General features: G+C 36.9%; 2 protein-coding genes across 5 annotated transcripts in view; one reads left to right on the top strand and one right to left on the bottom strand.

Moving 5' to 3' along the window:
• CAB39L (calcium binding protein 39 like) overlaps positions 1-15,851 on the bottom strand; it is a 131,613-nt gene extending 115,762 nt beyond the window's left edge. Inside the window, exon 1 of one of the 2 annotated variants that reach the window (XM_033105193.1) lies at positions 15,743-15,851. The gene's annotated coding sequence lies outside the window, so the exon portion shown is untranslated. The remainder of the gene's footprint in view (positions 1-15,742) is intronic. The other variant, XM_033105194.1, reaches the window with a different exon arrangement.
• A 60-nt stretch (positions 15,852-15,911) lies between these two features.
• SETDB2 (SET domain bifurcated histone lysine methyltransferase 2) overlaps positions 15,912-18,761 on the top strand; it is a 47,478-nt gene continuing 44,628 nt past the window's right edge. For all 3 annotated transcript variants that reach the window (XM_033105179.1, XM_033105178.1, XM_033105177.1), the window contains exon 1: positions 15,912-16,563. The gene's annotated coding sequence lies outside the window, so the exon portion shown is untranslated. The remainder of the gene's footprint in view (positions 16,564-18,761) is intronic.

Genomic DNA, 18,761 nt, shown 5'->3' with positions numbered 1-18,761 from the left:
CTTTTCCTCTGAAAAGTCTTGTTTAACGATATGTAATTCAGGTAAGAGTATTGTGCTGTAGTTTTCTTAAACTCTGTAGTTGAATGTTCTGGGAGAGACTTTTCATCATCTGAAATATTTTGACTCACTTACAGTAACTTTATATGGATGCTGTCTGTCATTTTTTGTTCATTTTGAAGTGTTTTGATTTTGCTGAACTAGGTAACTATAGTAAATAAACAGGAATGAGGGATTTGGAAGAATGACTGGATTTTTTTAATTCAACAGCACCTCCTGTTGGTATAATAAAGAACAGTTTTTAAATCAATGACTCCTTTTTGAATGGGGAAAAAGGTTGATCTATCGTCTATTCTGTTTCACCAAGATCCTTAATTTCTACTGCCTCTTCGTTCTCGTTACCACCAAGCCTCGAGGTAAACGGTGCCCCATGGTGCCCCTTCCAAGTCATCTTTTCCCAGAAGCAGGGCCTTTCTGAGACTGCCTCTTTGGTCCCGCGCACTTTCAGTTCCGCTTCTTTTGCCTAACAGTTCTCAAACCTCTAGTATTTCCTTCCTGAGGATGGGGCTTTTTGTTTCTAGTTATTTAATCTGCATCCTACTGACCCTCGGTCCTGCTTACCCGTCATCTGTTCTGAACAGTCTCAACCTCACTTGCCACTTCAGCGTAGGTTCCAGCGCTGGCTCTTCTACATTTCAGTGTTTATTTCGTTATATGCCCATAATTTGAAATTGAGACAAGGGTAGTGGTGGTTTCATTTGCTCCCTTTATAGATCTGTATGGTTTTCTTGTTTGTTTGTTTGTTTTTTGTTTTTTTTTAAGGTGTCTGGAGAGATCTGAATTTAGAGAGTTGTCATCATTCTATGGAAAGCTGGAGTTAGGTTTTCATTTTTTTTTCTTTTTTTTTTAAATATTTTTTTTATTGGGGAAGGGGAACAGGACTTTATTGGGGAAGAGTGTGTACTTCCAGGACATTTTTTCAAGTCAAGTTGTCCTTTCAATCTTAGTTGTGGAGGGTGCCATTCAGCTTCAAGTTGTTGTCCTTTCAGTCTTAGTTGTGGAGGGCGCAGCTCAGCTCCAAGTCCAGTTGCTGTTGCTAGTTGCAGGGGGCACAGCCCACCATCCCTTGCAAGAGTCGAAACCCGCAACCTTGTTGTTGAGAGGATGCGGTCCAACCAACTGAGCCATCTGGGAGCTCAGCAGCAGCTCAGCTCAAGGTGCCGTGTTCAATTTTAGTTGCAGGGGGTGGAGCCCACCATCCTTTGCAGGAGTCGAGGAATCGAACTGGCAACCTTGTGGTTGCGAGCCCACTGGCTCATGTGGGAATCATGTGGGAACCGGCAGCCTTCGGAGTCAGGAGCATGGAGCTCTAACCGCCTGAGCCACTGGGCCGGCCAGGTTTTCATTTTTAAATTTTTAAATTATTTTCTAGTTTTATTGTATGTGGTCAGAATTTTGACTTTTAAGTTTTGGGAACTGAAGTTTTGTGTTCTAATATGTAGTAAATTTTTATAACTGTCCCATGTGCACTTGAAAATATGTATTCTCAATTTGTGGATCTAGACTGATACAAATCTGTAAGAGCTACCTTGCGGATTATGTATTATGATTAATTTTTTCTGTCCACCCTACCTTTATATTGAGAGGTATGTTAAATTCCCCTATTATTAGCAGGTTTCTATTTCTCCTTACACCTAATCTTGTAGTTTTTATTTTATGAAAACTGTTGATGTGTCATTTGATAGACATTTCAAAAAATGTTCATTGTGAATGTAGCCCTTAACTTATACAATTATCTTTTATCATAATGCTTTTTGAACTAAATTTTGCCTTGTCTGATACCAAGATGATGAACTCTGTTTTTTAAAACTTTGCATTTATTTGATGTATCTTTACCCTTCCCTATATTATGATTGTTTTAAAATTATTCTTTATTAATTCCTTTTATTACTCTTACTTTTTACAGCTACACCTTTTGTATGCTACAATCATTAAGTAAGTTGAGACCATATAATTTATTAATACACTTGATATTTTTGGTGTGATGTTTCATGTCTGATTCATTTTTTTGTCTGTATACACACAAATACATACATACAGAATGTGTGTATCACTATGTGGTCTGTTTTATTTGATCTTTTTAAGGGAGGTATTTCTTTTAGTACTTAAGAGAGGTTTTGTGTATTTTGTTCTTGGGGTTAATTCTATAGTAATATCTTTATATAATACTGTTTATTCCCCTTCCCTCTTTTTAAGATACTGTTATTTCCCTGCTATTAACAGTAACAAAATTAGTAATTTCCTCTTCCTTTCCTTCTCCCCTGCCATCTTGTGTTGATCACTGGTATTATTTTTATTAGTGTTTTGTCTTATATATCTAAGTATGTAGGCTTCCTTACAGTATGTTTAAGCTTTCATCAGTCAGCTTTAAGTGGTGCTATCCTTTTCCTCTCAGCTAATTCCTAAGAGGCAAACAACCACCTTAATCTACTTTCCATTTACTCTCGCCTTCCCTGCCCATTTTTTTGTGGGTTATAATATTTCTACATTGTCAGCCTATATAACATGTACATATCATTCTATCACCATCATTTCCATATTTTAATCATAGTGCTACAAAAAAAATATTTTCAATGCTAACCACCTGACTTAGTATCGAAGATTCTCCAATCATTTTTTCTCCAATCATTGTCTGAAATTTGTTCTTTCGTATGTTCTTTAGGAAAGATTCATAGGAACAATATTCCTTGAGTTGTTTCATGTTTATAAATGTTTGTTGATGTCCTAAATTCTTGAAAGATAGTTTGGTGAAATATGAAATACTTATTTCCTTGAGTATTTAAAAAATGTTTTATTATCTGGCATAGGTGTTGCTGCCAAAAATCTAATCCAATCTGATTTTCTTTCCAAGTTGAATTGGTCTTTTTTTACATGGATACAAAAAGGTATTTTTGTGTGTGTGTGTGTGTGTGTGTGTGTGTGTGTGTGTGTGTGTTAACTTTTAAAATCCAACAATTCTATAAGAATATATCTCAGTGTTAACTATTCTGGGTTGAATTTCCTAGATTCGCGGTGTGTCTTTCAATATATATAGATTTAAACATTCTTTAATGTCAAGTGTTCTTGAACTATAATCCTATTAGCTGTTCTGTCCCATTACTTTGGTTTACGTTGTATTGTGATAAACAACATAAAATTTTCCATTTTAACCTTTTTTAAGTACACAATCCAGTGGCATTAAGTATATTCACATTATGGCATTAGTGGCATTATGTAACCATCATCATGGTGCTTTGATACATTTGGGGAACTCCTAATACAGATATTTTGGCTCCTTTTGCCTGTCTTGTCACTTTCTTTTCACTTCTTTAAAAAAAAAATCTTTGTTTGATTTTATTCTATTTTCCCCTTTCTATTCTCTATTTCTCTATTGTGCTTTCTGTGATGTATACTCACTGTTTTTTTCTCTAACCAACATCACTTTTTCCTAATTCTTTCTTGAGTTCTGTTAGCTCTCATCTCACATCCTTCTATAACCTAGTCATCTCATTTCTGAGCTTCTTTTATTTGATTTGTGTAGTTCTTTCAAAGGTTTCATCTTTTCCTTAATTTCTCAGTGCTTATATTGAAATATTTAGATTATCATTTTCATCTACTGTATAGTCACATTTTTGGTGTTTTCGTTATATGTTTTATGGCTCATTTTTAAGCTTTTTTCTTTCAATGACTTAGCATATATCATTATAGTCCCTTGCCCCATATATTTTTGTGTTATCCTAGACTAAGAAGAGGTTCATTGCTGTATTACATTGTATGGACGTACGTCAGTTTTTAAAAATCCATTCCTCAGTTGAAGTGTATTTGGGTTACTTACAGTTTTTGGTGATTACAACTGCTATAAATATTTGTAGAGAGGTAATTATAGGTGTTCATTTCACATTCATGAGAAAAACATACAAAAGTCATTAGGAAAATGCAAATTAAAACCATAATGAGATGTCACTACATATCTCATATGATGGCTAAAAAATTTTTAAAAAGTGATAATGACAAGTGCTGGCAAGAAAGAGAAGCTAATGGAGCTCTCATATGTTGCTGGTAAATTTCAACCTAGGAGTGGGATTGCTAGGTCATGTAAGAAGGGTATTTTGATTTTAGGAGAAACTATCAAACAGTTTTCCAAATGTCTGTAGTATTTGCAGTCCCACCAGCAAGATTTGAATACCATCTCTTTGCATCCTTGCTGCCATTTGGTATTTTTCCCTTTCCCTTATTTGGGAGGTCGGGGGGTCGGATTTGAAATTTGAAGATAGTGTAGTGGTATCTTATTGTGGTTTTAGTTTGCTTTCCTTCAATGACTATTGTATATTTTTCTCATTTAACACAAAATAGTGACCATTTTCCTATGTCATTACATCGGCTATGTCACAAAACACCCTTTGAAAATATTGCTTTCAAAAGGTTGAAGTATAGCCTATCATGAAATGTAGCCTATCGTGGGTGTTATTTAACAAAACTATTCTACCACTGGGAATTTTTTATTTCCAATTTTTCACAAGTATGAAATTATATTGTGATCATAAAGCTTTAACTCCATCTCCATTTCCATATAAGTTTCCTAGAAGAAGTAAAAGAGTATATATATTGTTGTGTCTTGATGTATGACAAATTGCTTTAAAATATTTCTTTAATTACAAGTTAAATGTTTTATATGTGTCATTTGTGATTGTTCTCATGTGATCATGAGTTCATGTCCTTTACTCATATTCTGTCAGGGTATTGACATTACATATTTACTGATTTGTAAGAGATGAATACACTCCCCAAAGGCACACAACATACTACACATATGAAGCAAGATAGGCCTGACCTCCTCACTCAATTCTTTATTCTATTTGAAATATGAAATACACTTCAAATGAGGAAACATTTATCCAATTATCAACTACATGCAAACGTGTTCACCAGACTCATGATGGACTCTTGCCTTCCAAGAGTTATTTTGTTTCTCACAAAGTAATATACAAATGAAGAATTTGAGTATAGGGTAAGAGGAGATTTTGATTAAATAAAACTTGTCTATACTTCGAGAGGAAAGAAGTTGAGCTATTCATCAATTACTTTAAAAAGAAAGTAATTTTGGACAGTGGGAACCATTTTTACAGCGAGAAATGGAAAATAGTAGTCCCTAGGTCTGCAAGTGATCATATGGGCAGGCCATTAGCATAGTATTGAAGCGTCATAAGCTACCCACCTTTTTCCTCCCAAATATAAGTGTAGAAGTCTAACAGAACCATCAAGTTCATGAAATTGTAATAGAAAAGACAAAATCGTTACTTAAAACATAACACATATAAAAATAACTTTCTTAAGCCGCTTTACAGCTGTGACCTAGGGAAGAGGCTGGGAAGAGTGTGACACTACTGGGCTGGGAGACAGAAGACACCTCCACTCCCAACCTCCCTTTTCTAGGCTGCAGCGCAGGGCAATCACAGCTACAAAGACACACACAGAGGTCAACAGCAGGTGGCAGAGGCAGCTCTGGGCTTTCAGCAGCTTGGAAATCTTGCGCCCTCCACACCCCCCAATGGAAGAAGTGCCTTAAGACTCAGGAGACCTGGGCACAGGGAATAAATCCACTTCCCAGTGGCTGGCTGTGGTACTCTCAGAGCGTTTTATGTGCAGGCAAGAGCAGAAACTGCACCGACTTGGTGAAAATTACCATCCACACCCCATAGCCCCACTCATCTAGAACTGCTATGCCAGGGACACTATGGGCTCCAGGTGGTCGGTCGGTTCTGCCTCCACAACACGCAAAGGATTCTTTGTACAGCAGAGGACAACCTAGAGATTGTTTGGTGGGCTTAAGCTAAGACTGGCGCTGCTTTTTTTTTTTTTTTTGTATTTTTGATATTTCTGCCTGTGTTAAGTGTGGGTTATCGGTTGTTTTTACATGGGAGTGTATCTGGTTTTTACTTTGTTGTTGTTGTTGTTGCTGTTGTGTTTGTTGATTTGTTTTGTTCTGAAATTGCCCTATACCAGGGCCCAGCTCAAGAGACACAAGATTCAACACACCCAGAGGCCAACTCCAGACCAAACCAGAGTATTACCGGGTCTGACCCACAAGTGACACACACAGAGGGAATTCTCTACAGGCACAAGAGCCCACAGAGGCCAAGCCTCATTTAAGTGGTCAACCCTCACACAGCAGATCATCCACTGTGGACATACACAAGTCTTACAACTAGTCAACCTAGGAGTCAATCCCATCTACTGACAAGCCAAAAGCAATTAAAGCTCAACTTTAACAGGACAATATACACAACACAAGGGTCACCTTTGGAGCACACACACAGGAGAATAGGAAAGTGGTGCAAGTCAAATATAAAGGACACATACTACATAAGATCACCCAGCAAAGACCAAGAATCCTAAGGGATCTACCTAATACATCGAAGCAAACACAGAGAGTCAGCCAGAATGGGGAAACAAAGAAACATGTCCCAAATAAAAGAACAGAAGAAACCTCCAGAATTGGAACCAAATGAAATAGAGGTAACCAACCTATCAGAGACAGAGCTCAGAACACTGATGATAGGAATGTTTAAGGAGCTTAGTGACGACATAAAGAAGGATAGAGAAATTATAAAGAACAACCAGTTAGTACTAAAGAATACAATAACTTGAAATACAGAACACACTTGAAGGAATTACCAGCAGGTTAAATGAGGTAGAGGATCAAATCAGTGATTTAGAAGACAAGTTAACAGAGATCATCCAAGCAGAACAATAAAAGGAAAAAGAATTAAAAACAATGAAAATAGTTTAAGAGACCTCTGGGATAACATCAAATGCAACAACCTGAGCATCAGAGGAATACCAGAAGGTGAAGAGAGAGAGCAAGGAATCAAGAACATATTTGAAGTAATAATGACCAAAAACTTCCCTAACCTGGTGAAGGAAACCAACATACAAGTCCAGGAAGTGCAGAGAGTTCCAACCAACATGAACCCAAACAGGCCCACACCAAGATACATCATAGTTAAAATGGCAAAGGCTAAATTAAGACAAAGAGAGAATCCTAAAAGCAGCAAGAGAAAGACAGTGGGTTACATACAAGAGAACTCCTGTAAGACTATCAAATGACTTTGCTACAGAAACTTTGCAGGTCAGAAGGGAGTGGCAGGAGGTATTCAAAGTGATGAAAAACAAAGGTCTACAATCTAGATTGCTTTATCCAGCAAGGCAATCATTTAAAATTGAAGGAGAGATAAAGAGCTTCCCAGAAAGGAACAAGCTACAGGAATTCATTACCACCAAGCCAGCAATGCAGGAAATGTTAAAAGGGCTTCTGTAAACAGAACAAAGATGAAAACAATCTAACTAATGAAGACAAGAAATACAAATAACAAAATGGCAATGACTATGTACCTATCAATAATCACTTTAAATGTAAATGGATTAAATGCTCCAATCAAAAGATATAGGGTGGCCGAGTAGATAAGAAAACAAGATCCTTGCATATGCTGTATACAAGAGACTCACTTCAGATCAAAAGACACACACAGGCTGAAAGTGAAGGGCTGGAGTAAGATACTTCATGCAAATGGAAATGATAAAAAAAAACTGGAGTAGCAATACTTATATCTGACAAAATAGACTTTAAAATAAAGAATACATTAAAAGACAAAGATGGGCACTACATAATAATAAAGGGATCAATCCAACGACATAACCCTAGTAAATATCTGTGCACCCAACATAGGAGCACCTAAATATATAAAACAGATATTGACTGACATAAAGACAGAGATCAAAAGTAACACTATCATAGTAGGGGACTTCAACACACCACTGACAACAAGGGACAGGTCCTCCAGACAGAAAATAAATATGGAAACAGAGGCCTTAAATGACACATTGGACCAGTTGGATTTAATCGATATTTTCAGAGCATTTCACATCAAAGGTGCAGAGTACATATTCTTCTCAAGTGCACATGGAACGTTTTCCAAGATAGACCACGTTAGGCCATAAAACAAGTCTCAATAAATTTAAGAAAACTGAAATCATACTAAGTGTCTTTTTTGACCACAGTGTTATGAAATTAGAAATCAACAACAGGAAAAAAATTGGAAGACACACAAATACATGGAGGCTGAATAACATGTTACTAAATAATGAATGGGTCAACAAGATCAAAGAAGAAATCAAAATATATCTTAAGACAAATGAAAATGAAAACACAATGACCCAAAATCTATGGGATGCAGCGAAAGCAGTCCTAAGAGGGAAATTCATAGCAATGCAGGCCTACATAAAGAAACAAGAAAAATCACAAGTCAACAGGTTATCCTTACACTTAAGGGATCTGGAAAAAGAACAGCAAAATAAGCCCAGGGGAGTACAAGGAAGGAGATAATAAATATCAGAGAAATAAAGGAAATAGAGACCAAAAAAACAACACAAAAGATCAATGAATCCAAGAGCTAATTTTTGAGACAATAAACATAATAGACAAACCTTTAGCCAGTCTCGTCAGAAAAGAGAGAGGACCCAAATTAATAAAATCAGAAATGAAAGAGGAGAAGTGACAAGACACACCAGAGAAATACTAAAAAAGTTAAGAAATTACTATGAGCAACTATATGCCAATAAATTAGACAATTTGGAAGAAATGGACAATTTTCTAGAAGCATACAACCATCCAAGACTAACTCAAGAAGAAACCATCCAAGACTAACTCAAGAAGAAACAGAAAACCTGAATAGACTGATTACTACCAGGGAAATTGAATCAGTAATCAACAAGCTCCCAACAAACAAAAGCCCTGGGCCAGATGGCTTTACAGCGGAATTTTACAAAACATTCAAAAAATTATCACCTATTCTCCTCAAACTATTCCAAAAAATCCAGAAGGAGGGAAGGGTCCCAAACACTTTTTATGAGGCCACTATCACCCTGATCTCAAAATCAGACAAAGACGTTACAAAAAAAGAAAACTATAGGCTGATATCCCTAATGAAAATAAATGCAAAAATCCTCAACAAAATATTAGCGAACAGAATTCAGCAATACATTAAAAAGATCATACATCATTATCAAGTGGGATTCATTCCTGGTATACAAGGTTGGTTCAACATCCTCAAATAAATTAATGTGATACACCACATTAACAAAATGAAAAATAAAAATCATATGATCGTATTAATAGATGCAGAAAAAGCATTTGACAAAATCCAGCAGCCATTTATGATAAAAACTCTTAAGAAAATGGGAATAGAGGGGCCATATCTCAACATAATAAAGGCCATATATGATAAACCCACAGCTAACATCATACTCAATGGTGAAAAGCTAAAATCATTCCCCTTAAGATCAGGAACAAGGCAAGGTTGCCCACTGTCTCCATTTCTATTAAACACAGTTCTGGAAGTTCTAGCCACAGCAATCAGACAAGAAAAAGGAATAAAAGGCATCCAAATTGGTAAGGAGGAAGTAAAATTGTCATTATATGCAGATGAGATGATACTATATATAGAGAACCCCAAAGACTCCACCAAAAAACTATTAGAACTGATAAATGAATTCAGTAAAGTAGCAGGATACAAAATTAATATTCAGAAATCAGTTGCATTTGTATATACCAATAATAAAATATCAGAAGGAGAAATTAAGAAAATAGTCCCATTTACAATTGCTTCAAAGACTATAAAATATCTAGGAATAAATTTAACCAAAGAAGTAAAAGACCTGTACTCAGAAGATTATAAGATACTGAAGACAGAAACTGAACAAGATACAAATAGATGGAAACACATACCATGCTCATGGATAGGAAGAATTAATATCATTAAAATGTCCATATAGCCTAAGGCAATATACAGATTCAACGCAATTCCTATCAAACTACCAAGGATATTTTTCACAGAAATAGAACATATATTCCTAAAATTTATATGGAATCAGAAAAGACCCTGGATAGCCTCGGCAATCTTGAGAAATAAGAACAAAGTGGGAAGTATCATGATACCTGACATCAAATGATACTACAAGCCTATAGTAATCAAAACAGCATGGTACTGATATAAAAACAGACACATAGATCAATGGAACAGAATAGAGAGCCCAGAGATAAATCCATGCCTATATGGTCATTTAATCTACGACAGTGGAAGCAAGAATTTACATTGGGGTAAAGACAGGTCTATTCAATAAATGGTGCTGGGAAACTGGGACAGATACATGCAAAAAAAATGAAGCTGGACCACCTCCTTACACCATATACAAGAATAAGTTCAAAACAGACTAAAGACTTAAATGTAAGATCTGAAACCATAGAAGTCCTAGAAGAAAATATAGGAAGAAAGTTTACAGACATTATCCAGAGTAATATTTTTACTGATATATCCCCTAGGGCAAGGGAAGTAAGAGAAAAAATAATAAATATATGGGATTATGTCAAACTGAAAAGTTTTTTCACAGCTAAGGAAACCATCAATAAAACAAAAATGGAGCCTACTGAATGGGAGAAGATATTTGTCAATGATATATCTGACAAGGGGTTAATATCCAAAATTTATAAAAAACTCAGTCAACTCATCACCAAGAATGCAAACAATCCAATTAAAAAATGGGCAGAGGACATGAAGAGACATTTTTCTAAAGAAGACATACAGATGGCAAACAGACATATGGAAAAATGCTCAACCTCACTAATCATTAGGGAAATGCAAATAGAAACCACAACGAAATACCACCTCACTCCAGTCAGAATGGCTATCATCAATAAATCAACAAACAACAAGTGCTGGCGAGGATGTGGAGAAAAGGGAACCTTCGTGCACTGTTGGTGGGATTGCAGATTGGTGCAGCCACTATGGAAAACAGTATGGGGATATCTGAAAAAATTGAAAATGGAACTACCTTATGACCCACAACTCCACTCTTCCATAGAATTCCATAGAATTCTATCCATAGAATTCCAAAATGCTAATTTGAAAAAACTTTATGCACCCCTATGTTTACTGCAGTACTATTCAAAATAGCCAAGACATGGAAACACCCGAAATGTCCATCAGTAGACAACTGGATTAAGAAACTGTGGTACATTTATACAATGGAGTATTACGCAACCATAAAGAAGAACAAAATTTTACCATTTGCAATGATGGATGGACCTAGAGAACATTATGCTAAGTGAAATAAGTCAGACAGAGAAAGACAAATACCATATGATCTCATATGTGGAATCTAAAGAATAAAATAAATGAACAAACTAATCAGAAACAGTCTCAGAGACAGAGAGGAAAAACTGAGGGTTGCTAGATAGGAGGGGGGTGGGAATAACGGGGAAGGTGAGGGAATTAGAAAGCACAATTGCTAACCACAAGATTGCGACGGGGATACTAAAGTCAATTTGGGGAATACAATCAATAATGTTGTAAAGATTTTGTAGGGTACCTGATGGACACTTGTCTTATTAGGGAGACCACTTCAGGGATGCTGTAGATGGCTGATCACTGCACTGTACACCTGAAGCTGAAGCTGAATAATAATGAATGTCAACCATAATTTAATATATATAGTCACAAAAAGTGGAGTACAGCATGAAGAATAGAGACAGTGGAAATGTAATGGCTGTACGCGATTTCAGAGGGGTAGTAGATTGGGGGAGGGCAACTATCACTTTGTGAGGGGTAAAAATGATAAATGTCTAACTATTGCAGTGTTTTGTATACATGAAATAAAAAAAATATAATTTCAAAAAAATATGAATAAAATAGGAATAACTACAAAAAAATAATAACTTTCTTAAAATTAAAGTAGAGAAAAAAATCCTACCAACTGCCACTTACAAATACCATTCAATGTGTGCCCTACCACAATATACTTTAACCTTTATGTAAGCATGTGGCAATACAATGGTGAAGTGAAGCAGGTCCACAAGATAGAGCTGCATGATGAGGATGGTAGAACAACAGGTTAGAAGGAGCCTGGGTCCCTGACAACTTTTTGTAGCAAAGTTACCTTATCAGTTCATACTTTTCCATAGGTAAGGAATAAACTTTTTATTTTACATTTAAAAAGTTTTAGGCCACAATTATTTTTTAGTTTCTTTGTCACAGCAGCCAAATCTGTATCTTAACTAATACAAATTTCAAGTTGAGGAGTGTGGGTTTTGTCAATAATACAATGGCATGTAAATGCTTCATTAAAAAACGCATTAGAAAAAGAAAAGGGCCTAAATTAGTGCAGTGGCAGTGAGAGCAGAAAATTGAAAAAGAACAGCCATTTTGGAAATTGAAGCAAGATTATACAGTTAGGCAAAAGGGAAAGGTAAGAATTTCAAGTTTTAAATCTGAGTCACTCAAGAAACATAAAAGGGGAGAGTTGTATATCAATTGAGTAGATTTAACTGTCCAAAAAGCTTTGAGTAATGTGTGTTCAGTACTCAAGAGAGCAGAACTTCACATAGATTTAGGGCTCATTTGCACATAAATAATAGTTTAAATAGCAGGAACAAATGAGATTACAAAGGGTGAAGTCATAGTAAAGGCAAAATTTTAGTGTTTCAATTCCTCCATCTTAAAAGAAAAACAAATATATAATACTTTAAATGTCTTCTCCTTGAAGTGAAATAATCTGAATGTCCCATGTGTTTATCTCACAAGCATTTCCAGTAGTTAATGGACATCCTCATGATTCAGGCATTCAATCAATTTCATTGATTAGATGAACAGCACACATTGCAGGGGTCATTTTGATCTTTACATTGTTTTAAGTCATTTTATTTTTAGGCACATTGTTTAATTTACCCCCATAATGGACCATATTGGGTAAAGACCAGAAAAATGATGGCAAAATGCATTATATTAATGAGGAATAGAGAAATATTTCTGAAAATTAATCTCAAAATGGTCCCCAAAAGTGATTTATGTGATCAAAAATACAGCAAAGTATTTCTAGTACATACTTCAAAAATAATTTTTGAAAGAATCGATATTATTTGCAATTTGTTTTTTCAGTTACTGAGGGGGAAAACCTATCACATTTTAAATGTTTTTTAATAAAGCGCTTATAATCACTCTAAAATCTTCACTCATGAAAACATTTAGATTTTAAAGTATCAAATGCAAGAATTAAAACCAGGTACTGAGAGCAGTTGTTACTGTTTTTTTTTAATGCTGATTTAGATAAATAGATCTTAATCTACATTCTGTCACAAAACACATTAATTTAAAAGGTGTCATCAAGTTTTTTCTTTTATATTAAACAGCATGCATCACTTGATAATGGGGAAAAAAACCTAAACTTGTATATATTATGAGATTGCAATGAAAAATAATCTCTAACGTACCAATCTAAGTTAAATCATTTTTACTTGAAGTCATTTAACATTGTTCATGCAAAAGTGATATTTTAAAACAATCTCTAAGAATCTTCTGATTATATATTGAGTCTAGAGAACTGTATTATTCTAAGAAAAATTTGAAGATACTAACCTAATTTAAAATTGCTTACCTATTTAAAATTACAGAACATATTTATGCAATATAGTAAATTTAAAGTTGCAGTATGTTGGCTTTTAGTAGTGTTAAAAAAACTAGAAAAGCAATAAATTTTCTTCAGCAGAAGAGATCTATGACACTGATAAATTTGGTCTTCATTTACTGAGATTGTATGCTTTCAAGAAAAAGTGGCAAATGGGGCATTATCACTTAGGGCTCATCTTCGTTATCTAAATTTCTCTATAGTAAGATAAATAGACCTCACAAAAAAGCATGAACCTAGCCGTAACATTATGTGTATGTACAAATTGGAAGCAACAAATACATTTAGTTCAAATGAACTGGAAGTCAAATTTTCCAGAGTGAAGGTTAAAAAATTATTTTTCAGTTAAGCCCCCGAAAATGTATATACATACCTCCCAATTTCTGCATTATTTCTGCATTATTTTATTTATCCGTTTAACAATTATACTGTTGAATACTGGAGGTGCCCAAAAAATGTATACAAGTAGACACTTTGGTCAACGTTACTGAAGCAGTAGTTGGCCATAATCAGAAGTGTCTGGATGCTGATGTAACCACTTTGAGCACCTCCAGTAATTGTGTAAGTCGAATGTGATTTGTATTCATCTTTTGCTATCGGTATATACAGAGGGTGCCAAAAAAAATGTATACACATTTTAAGAAAGGAAAAAAAAACCTGTATTAAAATTATAATACAAAGAATGACGCTAGCATTCATTTGATTAACACCATCTTTTGAGTGCACATCATATACTACACATTGCTACGGTAATTCAACTGCAGAAAGTAATACATAGAAAACATCTCTTAAAATGTGTAATTTTTTTGGCAATCCCCCGTACTATTACAATTTCAATAATTTTTTCCTTTCTTAAAATGTGTGTACATTTTTTTGGCACCCTCTGTATATACTAAGTACTATGATATGTGAACACTATACAAAAGTTTTAGCAAACATTTGCTGAACATCTATATGTGCAATTGGCATTTCTTAGCCATCGATCTCTTGATACATGAACTCTGGCAAGTTACGTTTTATAAGACTCAAGGATTAAAAAGTAAATTTTTAAATGAAAATTAACATTTAGTTATCCAATTATGTTACTGTTTTCTTTGGTATTCTTCCCACAAAATACATGGTTCTGTTGACTCTATCTGGTTATCAGTTAACCCTGAATAACTGAAAACTACACTTAAGGCAAGATAAGTATCTTTGTTTTCTTCTCATGCTGTCAAAACTGCTAAAGCTCATCACAAAATATTAGCCTTTTTATCGGTTAGGTTTTCGGATCCGATAAATTTCCCCCTCATTTGAAAAGAAAATGCGTGCTTTCTACTTTGATTTTTTGAAAAAAATAATGAGGAAAAGGAGGTACTTCTTGCCTCCTTTCTCCCAATCCCCAAAGAGCTCAGAAGTTAAGATGCTTTCCCTCGCAAAAGCTTCCCCCCAGCCCCATGACAAAGCAACCAAGCATGTCAAGGCAGACCGAGAGATTAATTCTACAGATCGTATTTAGGGAAACCAAGATTTCACAAAATTCTTCCTTCACTTCCACTGTTCCACCACTTTCCAGCTTTTTAAAAAAGACCACTGCAGGATTGCTAGCTGCAGACTAATGAACAAAACTGCCCAAACGTACAACTGACGCCCACTACTACCAAATGATGGCCTCAGTCAGAGGATACCTTACAGAGCAAACACTTTAGCGGCCGCTCCCTCCTAATCAACAGAAAATGAAGACGTCTCTTTCGAATTTGAGGATAATGGTAAGTCATCTCCCTCTCTCTCCCGGTTCCACTAATTACTAGCCTTGTTCCTTTCTGAACCAAGCAGTCCATCAGCCAACCTCCCTTGTCAGTAAAGGAGGTTGATGGTCAGAATCTTTCTGAGACAAAGATTATTGGAATTGCTCCCTAAATTCAAGGAGTCCGTGTTAAGGCATCAGAGCCCCCGCCAAGCCTTTACAATGACGAACAAACCGGAGCCTGGGATCCCCACCACTACCACCACCATTCATCGCTCTCTCTACCCAGGGCTGAGAATCAGGCCAGGAAGACTTTTCCCTTTCAGGGAACTGAGAAGACCCTCAGGCCCCTCCTCTCCTCCACAACTCCCTCAGGAATCCTCTACACCTTGAGCCGCTAAACAAGCTTTCAAACACCAAGAAGCCCAGCCTCAGCCACACACAAGATGGCAGCCCAACACCTACCGGAGGAAACAGCTGCGCCACCACTCCAGCGATGCCGGCTCTCGACTGCAGGTAGCCCCATTGGCCCAGCCACAAAGCGCGAGACAACCCGAGAACTCTGACAGCCAATTGGGAGGCGGCGCGCTCCGACGCCGCCGCGTTACGAGCGGTACAGGCACGGAGCTCTAAGGCGTGGACCCAATGGGGTGTGCAACCAATGGGCACCCGGCCAAGCGGTGGGATCCGTTGGTGTCCGACTCCTCCCATTTAGGGTTCGCATTTTGTAGACTCGGGTGTCACAGATTGGGCGGTTCTCCCTCCCGGGCCGAGGCGAGGAGGAACAGTTGTTGCCGAGGCGAAAGCTAGTAGATGGTGAAGGGGGCACCAGGGCCGTGGAGTCTTGGTGGCTTGGTTTCGGAGAGGAGCCTGACCAGCTGGGGAATCCAGCCTCGCTAACGGAGCGGGCGGAGTACAGCCCTCAGGTCTGGCGGGCGGCGTGGAAAACGCAGTGGAGCCAGTGCAGCGTAGGCACAGCCGTGGGTGGCCCCCGACGGGTCCTCCGGCCCAGGACCTGGGAACGCGGTGGAGCTCAGCCGCGTGGATCCTAGCCCTTGCTACCTACCATCTCCTTTCACCCACGTGCAGTCCGGGGCTGGAGAGGGGACTGCGGGCGCACTGAGTTCTCAACTACTATTTCCGTGTACCTCACGTTGTACACCTTACTGTGAGATGATTCCTAAACAGCTGGGAACCCGAGGCTGTAAAAGGGGCTGCAGGAAATGGACTGCAGTATAAAATCCAGAAGCAGAACTTGAAGGTTTAACCACTCACCCATTTCACAGGTAAGACTACACAAACCCTAAGTAAGTAAAATCGTTTATCCAAGATCACAGAGTTGAGATCAGATCCTCAGAGCACCAGACTCGCATTAACCACAACCCAGTAAGTAATTACCCAATGCGTAACTAAAATAAGGAACAGTGTAATTAACTGTGGTCTTTGGCATGTGGAAACCTGGAATGAGTTCTGTATGTATTAATGAGTATGAACAAGAAAAGAGATAACAGGCGGTAGAGTGGAGTAATCAAAACACATGGGCTCTGAAACCATCCTGCCTGTTCATATTATTTTTGCCACTTACGTTGTCATGCTTTAATTTCCTCAGTTGGAAAACAGGCATGCTAATTTATCTGATTGTTATGCAGAATAAGAACAAGTGAAGTATTTAGAAGTGTGCCAGACATGGTTTATATTCAATAAATGCTCATTACAGTCGTAATTAAAATATAAGGAACGGAGAGGAAATGGTCAGTTTCGTAAGAGCCTATTTTTAAAAATGAAAGGGACTGAAAATTGAAGTGAAACTAACCGACTACTTTTCTGCCAAAATGAAAAAGTGAGAAAGCGAAAGAAAGATGCGAACAAATTTTAAAATCCCTGTTACCCTCCAATATATTAACACTAGTTGTATCAGGAGGATGCAATTATGAGTGATTTAATTTTTTTCTTTATGCTTTACTACATTTTTTACGAAATTTTCTGTAGTAAAGATGTCTGACTTTTGTAAGTTGAGTTTTTAAAATTTTTAGGTGTGAACAACACTGGTGAGAGCTTTCTTTAAAAAGAAGCTTTTACTGAGTAGAAATTGGTAGAACCTTTCTTGGAAAGCAGTTTGGCAACATGCTCCAGAAAGCTTTAAAATGCACAATCCCATTTTGAAATTACATACTTAATTTTTAAATTAAGTACCCTTTAGAAAATTAGAACCTTGCTGATAAAGAGAACAATCCACAATCCCTGAATTCCCTCTGGCTTCCCCCCACCCCACAACAAAGAGTGGTGCAGTCTTCAAATCATTGTTTTATACTTACTGGTACAATAGGTGTACATATGCATTTGTAATATTTTAAAAGGGAAATAGTACCATGCTACATAATTCTATAATTCTTCACTTGACAGTGTTTTTGCAGCGTATGCATGTTATTTACAACTTATTATATTATTTATGGCTCATTTCTTTTACTGCTGGATAGTGTTCCAGTGTATGACTGAATTAAAATATATGAGGTGTGATCAGAAAATACGGTGAATGTTTAAATAAAAATAACTTATTACAGTAAAAGAAACATTGCCATTAATCCCCCTTAAAACACTCCCCCTTGCTTCCAACACACTTATCCCATCATTCTTGCCACTTTCTGAAACAGTTCTGGAAGTCCTCTTTCGTTAGTGTTTTTAGTTGTGCTGTCATGGCTGCCTCGATGTCCTGAATCATTTTGACTTTGGGGAAGAGCCAGAAGTCTCATGGTGCCAGATTCGGTGAGTAAGGTGGATGAGGACACACCACAGTGATTTTATTGGACAGAAATTGCCAAAGACCAGAAGCTATGTGTGACATGGAGTGTGGTCATGATGGGGGATGATTTATGGCGCACTTTAAAACACACCTTCTCTCAACCATAGCTCACACCCGATTGACAGCACGAATAAATTGAAACTTGTCACACACTGTTACTAAAGTTCGCCGTGCCACTTCCTGTATTAAAGATCCCTTCCTTTCTGTTAGATGGCATTTAGCAGCGGCAGCAGCAGCAGCATTCACCGTATGTTTTGATTACAACAGAAATGTTCTGTGTCACCCATCGTTTCTGGTACAGCAATTTCTGTCAAATAAAAACATTACGGTATGTCCTCATTTACCTTATTCACCCCATGCAACTTCTGGCTCTTCCCAAAGGCAAAATGACCATGAAAGGTAAATGGTTTGAATTAATTCAGAACATGAAGGCAGCCACAACAGTGCAACCAAAGACACTCACGAAAGAGGACTTCCAGAAGTGCTTCAGAAAGTGGCAAAAACTATGGGATAAGTGTGTGCAAAGCGAGGGGGAGTATTTTGAGAGGGATTAATGGCAATGAGTCTTACGGTAATATATATATATTTTTAAACATTCACCGTATTTTTTGATCACACCTCGTATATCTTACTGGTTTTCATACGAAATTCTGTTTTTGATGTGTACTGTACCCCCCTTTTTAT

This window comes from Rhinolophus ferrumequinum, chromosome 4 (genome assembly GCF_004115265.2).
Source record: "Rhinolophus ferrumequinum isolate MPI-CBG mRhiFer1 chromosome 4, mRhiFer1_v1.p, whole genome shotgun sequence".
Classification (NCBI taxonomy): Eukaryota; Metazoa; Chordata; class Mammalia; order Chiroptera; family Rhinolophidae; genus Rhinolophus; species Rhinolophus ferrumequinum.
The sequence above is the reverse complement of the archived record's forward strand: the minus strand, read 5'-3'. Positions and strand labels throughout refer to the sequence as shown.